Raw genomic sequence first — 6590 nt, 5'->3', positions numbered from 1 at the left:
CTCAGCTGCTTCATCTCTGCCTCCATCTCTGATGTTGCTGCTTCTCTGGATAGGGTCCCGCATTCCACTTGTGCTCTTCTCCCTTGGTGGTCCTAGGGTCCTCTGTTTCTGGACTGTAAGATTAACTCTTCCCTCATTTTTGTTACAAAACTACCTTTACAGCTGTGACAGTCACAATTAGTCATAACAATTAGTGTTGAATCTTAAGAATCTTATCCACATCTCTCTTCACCAGACCCATGTAGACAAGATGAAAACTATTCAGTGGGGACTCTACCTTCCCCTGCACACTCTTAAATGAAACTCCCTCTTGGAAACCTGTAAGCCAGTCATTTTGTGCCTTTACCGCCTCCTCATGTTAGGTAGCCAATGTCTAAGTTGCCCATCCCTATCTACCCTGTAAACAAAGGGGATAGGATTGATACTTGATGTGAAGACTCTTTCCTTCTCTGTTGGTATTTTGAGTTACTACATCTGTAAGTATAGGTCAAGTTCATCAAATTGTAGCAATTTACACGTGTTTCCTTTATCCAAAAAAAAAGTGTTTTTTTTTTCTCTTCCTCTAGTCGATTATCAAGCCATCAAGGCTAAGTCAAATGGGTAGTATCTGCAAGTCTGGATGTTTTTGTGTGTCTCTCCTCACTTCATATTAGCTGGATGCTTCACTCTCAGCTCTTGCCCTCGTGGCTATGTCTTTGTTCATGGGCTCAGGAGTCCCCAGGTCTCACCACACTTTGGACCAACCAGGCCTTCCTCTTCTCTGTCTCATCTTCAGGCCAATAGGAGTCTATGGAATGTGGTTGAATTCAGCCCATTTCTTCATCGCTGCCTTTCCCCCTTTTCCACTCACCAATAGACCAACATGGTCGCCAGCAAGCTTACATGCCTGCTCATGTGTTGCCTTTGAGTTTCAGTGTTGGAGGGGGTGTTTGTCCTGAAGGGATTTGGTTGCTTGCCTTGATGGCTCCCCAGCGAACAACTTGCTTGTTCTTATAGTAGCCAGTCAGACTGTCATTTTTGTTTTGGATTTTTCCTGCTGATCTTTCTTTGAAGATGTATCTTCTGTTGCTCTAGCTGTTCCAGACTGGTCTGCTTGTCCTTGCTAGTGGGACTGTCGCACCTCAGAAGGTTCTGGATGGGGCTCAGGATTCCACCTAAGGTCCTATACACTGTAAAGGCTCTGCAAGAAGCCTATTTCACTGGGCAAGTTCTAGAACCCTTCTTAGGTATTCCAATAGGCTGAAGATGGGCTTACAAGCTTTCTGTAATCATGTTTTCTGACATTCCTTTCTAACCCACTCAATTGTCTATTTTACAGTAGCAGGCAAGGGAAACCAATATTCATAAGACAGTTAATCATCTTAACATTATTTCCCTTCTTTAGACTATACCTCAATCCCCATATCACAGAGCCCTGTTGTTCCAAGGTTGAGCATGTATCACTATTTACCTCTGTCCCATTTAGCCGATGCAAACTTGACTAAGTGTTCCCCTATCTACCATGATCTTTCAGCCCCCCTCCTCCTCTATCTGATCCTTTTTAGAGCCAGTTGTGGCAGCTGGGCACCATCTTGTTCTTCTGGCCTCAGAGTTGTGGAGATTGACGTTCACATGTTCCATTAATTCACTGGACTAATTGATTCCAAGCTGCTTCAGCGCTCATCACTCTTCTTTCTGCACCTTAAGTAGGGCTCATGAGCTTTTATGGTCCCACAGGGTCGCTATAAGTCGAACTGACTCCACGGCACACCACCATAGCTTACAAAAAAAACCCCAAAAGCTCTTTGAGATCCTCAGTCATTGGAGTGTAAAAGGGTCCTGAGCCAAAGAAAGATTGTGAGCACTGCTGCCCTATGCTAAATTTGATCACACTGTTTGTCATAGTTTTTGACACTTGTATATATTTTAAAAACACCAACACCGTATTTTTGATGTATGGTGGTTATGTGCCATGGAATTAGACTCACAGCAACCCTGTGTAGAGTTTCCGAGGCTGTAAATCTTTATGGGAACAGCAAGCTTCATCTATCTCCCATGGAGCTGCTGGTAGTTTTGAACAGCTGACCTTGAGGTTAGTAGCCTGACTCATAACCACTATGCTACCTGAGCTCCTTTTTGATGTATAACATGCATAAAATACATACATATCCTGAAGTGTGTAAAGCAATGAATTTTTACATACCCAAGACCCAGATATGACGTTGAAGATAAGCTATTAAGGACAGTTCCAACATCCAAAAAGTTTTCCCTTCTTTTCCAGGTCAAAACCATTCTTATGTCACCATAGATTAGTGTTACCTGTTCTTGAACTTTTGAATCTGGCTTCTTTTTTATGTCTGTTAAATTCATGTCAGTGGCATTCCTACATTATTGTATTTTTGATCTGTGCAGTAAATACATTGTTTGGATGTACCTCTGATAAGCTGGTGAATATCTCCTTGGTGATGGTTTATGTTCAGATTGTCAGCACTTGGATGTACATCCTTATAACTAGGTCCTGACTATCCCTGGCTACTTGTAGAATGGTCTTGGTCTTAACTAGTCCTCAGAAGACCATGAAGGCAAGAAAGGCAGATTTCAAAATAGATTCTTGGCAAGATTTGGAATGAGGTGTCAATATTCCCATCTCCCACTAGGCTAATGCCGGAAAAAGGAGGACAAGCAGAGCCTTGCATAGTGGAATCTTGTCAGCTTCCGTCTGTACCCAGCAGAGGGCGCCAAAGGTTCACAGTACAAGGGGAGAGCCAGCCCAGTTCTCTTGCTTCCCCAGTTCTGAAAAATAACGGTCAAAACACTTTACACAGGAGTTCTGGTGGCGCTGTGGGTTAGGTGCTGGGTTGCTAACCATAAGATCGGCTGTTCAAACCCAACAGTCACTGAGCAGGAGAAAGATAACACTGCTTGATCTTATAAATATATTTAGTCTGTTGTTAACTGCTATGGAGTCAGTTCCGACTCATAGTGATCTTGTATAGGGTTTCTGTGGGGCAGCTGGTGGGTTTGAACTGTCGACATGGTGGTTTGCAGTCCAGTGCTGATCCTATAGTGCCATACAAGAAGTCCATTTATAATCTAGGAAACCCTATATAGGCGTTGCAAAGAGTTGGAATCTACTGGATGGCCGTAGGTTTTTTTTTAACTACTTCACAGCCATCATCTCTATGAATCCCAACACTGCACCCATTTTATGGATGAAGAATTTGGGAGTTAGACCAAAGTCATGCACTAAGTAAGAAGCAGGGTCAGAATTCAAACCCAGAAGCAACCGATTCCAGAGCCCTTGTCTACCAAGCTAATGCCTTCGTGTGTGTGGCAAGACTACTTTCATATTGTGATAAAATTGAGGGACTGCACAAGTGGGTTCGAGTTCCCGCTCCGTCACATACCAGGCAGGTTAACTCATGTCTTACATACAGAACGCATGCAAAACCCTCCTTCTCCACAACGACAGACATCCTTGGTAAGAATCCCTATGGGGCGCCCCGGGCTTCCCCTTCTCTGAGAAAGTACACATCCTCTCCATCCACCCACCCCTCCCCCTGGTCCCCAACGAGGGTCCGGACGCCCTGGTGACTGCTGGCAGGGGTGGTGGTGGGGGGTGGTACAGCCGACTCCCTGAGGTAATTAGCCCTCGCGGCTCAGGCTCAGCCAGCCGCTAATTACACGTCTCCTAATGAGGCCGGCGGCTGTTTGCAATCACCCGGGTCCCTGTAGCTCCGCGCGGGAGGCCGCCAGGGAATCCGTCCGCGGAGGCGTGGAGGGGCGGTCGCCTCCTCCCGAGCTCCTACATCCGCTTTGCTTTGACGGGTGTGTGCCTTGCGGGTGCCGGGCCCCAATGCAGGCACTGCAGGGGCGTGGGTGCTTATGGACCACCATCTATCTCCTCGATCCTCTTCCCTTCCCACGCCGAGCCGCAGAATCATTATCATCGCCGTGTCCAGGTAAGCATGCTCTGGGCGGTACCAACGGTTAACGCAAGACTGCTTGCTACTAAAAGGTTGGAGGTTTGAATCCACCCTGAGAAGAAGGCCCGGCTTTCTGCTTTTTAAAAATCAGCCACTAAAAATATCAGCTCTATGGAGCTCTGGTAGCGTAGTGGTTACGAATTGGGTTGCTAACCTCAAGGTCAGCAGTTCGAAACTACCAGCTGTTCCTCAGGAGAAAGATGAGGCTTTCTGCTCCCGTAAAGATTTACAGCCTCGTACAGGGTCGCTATGGGTCGGAACCGACTTCACGGCACATAACCACCACATGGAGTACTGGTAGAGTAGTGGTTAGGAATTGGGTTGCTAACCACAAGGTCAGCAGTTCTAAACTACCAGCTGTTTCGCAGGAGAAAGATGAGGCTTTCTGCTCCCGTAAAGATTTGCAGCCTCGGAAACCCTGTGCAGGGTCACTATGGGTCGGAACCGACTCCACGGTACTTAACTACAACAGCATGGAAGACGGCTCTCCTCTCCATGAGTGGGAAGCAACGCCACTCTTCCGCGTCTGTGCCCTTTTAATTGGGTCTTTATCGCTAGGGTCAGTGGACTGGGCCACAGTTGTTAAGACTATTACTACGGTTTTTCTTTGGGAACTTCTCAGGAAAGTAAACCCCAGACAAATGGGGAAAGGGCGTTGGGGAACTTCCTCTTGGCCCCTCCCCTCCTTCCTAGCGTCCGGTTCATGCGCTGAACCTGCGGTTTTGGCTTAGACACATAACCATGAGCAGTTTCGTACAAGACATTACAAAGTGATTTGTAACGTAAATCACACAGCTCATACTACAGTTTGGGAAATCCGGAGCAGTTCCTAAAGGGTGAGGTGGAGCGGCGAGAGGGTTGGGGACTCGATCGTGGACCTTCTTTCTAGGTCTGCTGGAGTAGGATCCAGATCTGTTTTTATTATTTTTCACAAATAAGATCTTTTGTTTATCATCATTAAAAGCCTGAATTTTAAACAGATTTTTCAACTAATGGCTCGTAGCCATCAGTTGGTTCAACTTTAGCACCTGTCTCATCTCCAGTAACTTTTCCAGAACTATTGCCCTTCGGTAGCGTAGTGGCTATGAATTGGGTTGCGAACCTCAACGTCAACAGTTCGAAACTATCAGCTGTTTCGCGGGAGAAAGATGAGGCATTCTGCTCCCGTAAAGATTTACAGTTTCAGAAACCCTGTACTGGGTCACTACCGACTCCACAGCACACAGCCACCACCACTGCCTTCACCATGAAGCTCCATTGAGTTTTTCCAGCTCCGATTTGGGCTTCTTCAGCATTTGTACTTCCCTAACTTTTCTCCATGTCTTGGAGAGGGTCAGCAGGCTGGCATGCCTTTTCTATGTCCAACCTAATGCTGTCTGGAATCAGTTATTGACCACTTCTTCCGAGTTATTTGCACCTGTCGGGTCATGATTTCCATAATTTTCTTCCTGATATGATGGACCTGTTGGTGCTGTGCATAAGACATTTTTTGGATCTGGCTGTTACTTTTTTAGTAAAACCAACACAGAACAGTGAAGCAAGTCATCATCTTTGTATCAACATGAGCTCTAATCATGAGCTGCCATTTTTGACCATGGAGCACATTTTGTCACAGATAAGATCCGTACCATGGAAGCTGGTCAGACAGGTTTTGCCCTGAACATTCTCAGTAATTACCTTGAATTTTCTCAATGCAGCTTCATCATTCTGCAGATCAGCAAAACTCACTTCAAAAACACTACCCTTGTGTCCATCAGATGCAATTTTGGTTCCTTGAGGCCTTATGACTAGTGTTTTCCAAATATTTCTTACGTTGAACATAACTGGTGTCTTCACATCATACCAATCTTTCTTAGAAAATGGATCAACCCCTTTCTTCTTGGCTTTCTTTTTTGCTACCTTCTCAGCTCCTTTCTTACCGACACCATCGTGCTGCTCAGCGAGCCAAAAGGCCAGAGTTATTTTTTAGTGGGTTATGAGTCATGGTGACCCCCTATGTAGACTGCATGTCAGAGGGTTTTCAAAGCTGTGACTTTTCAGAAGCAAATCACCAGGCCTTACTTCCTAGGCTCCTCTGGGTGGGTTTGAACTCTTAACCTCTTGGTTTGTTGTCCAGCGTTTAACCATTTGCACCAATCCAGAACACCAGGCTCTCACTGTGTTTGTCTGAGCCTTTGGGTGGTACAAATGACTAATGTCCTCAGTTGTTAACAGTAAAGTTAGAGGCCAGAGTCCACTCAGAGGGACCTCAGAAGGGCTTTCTGGCCTTCTACTTCTGAAAAATCAGCCACTGAAAATCTTATGGAAGACAGTAGGTTCCTGAGTTTGCTCTTGGCTGGGTAAATGAAAGGTTGGTGGTTTGAACCCACCTCGCAGCGTCGCAGAAGAAAAGGTCTAGCAGTTTTAAATGTTACAGCCACAGAAAGCCTATGGAGCCAACCAAACATAATGCATGAGAATCCGGACACATTGTGAAAAGTGTAGCTAATGTCAGTGAACAATATGTGTAGAAAACTGGCAAATGGGAACCTAATTTGTTGTGTTAATTTTCTTAAATGTTTTATTGTGAATTATGTGATAGTTTACATGGGAGAACATTAGTTTTACATTCATTCTATTGTATAT

At 45.5% G+C, this 6590-nt stretch overlaps 1 pseudogene; it reads right to left on the bottom strand.

Annotated features, from left to right (window-relative positions):
- Window positions 1-4937: 4937 nt before the first annotated feature.
- LOC102815089 overlaps window positions 4938-6590 on the bottom strand; it is a 51738-nt pseudogene continuing 50085 nt past the window's right edge.

Source organism: Chrysochloris asiatica, unplaced genomic scaffold, assembly GCF_000296735.1.
Source record: "Chrysochloris asiatica unplaced genomic scaffold, ChrAsi1.0 scaffold00078, whole genome shotgun sequence".
Taxonomy (NCBI): Eukaryota; Metazoa; Chordata; class Mammalia; order Afrosoricida; family Chrysochloridae; genus Chrysochloris; species Chrysochloris asiatica.
This window is presented reverse-complemented; position numbering and strand designations above follow the sequence as displayed.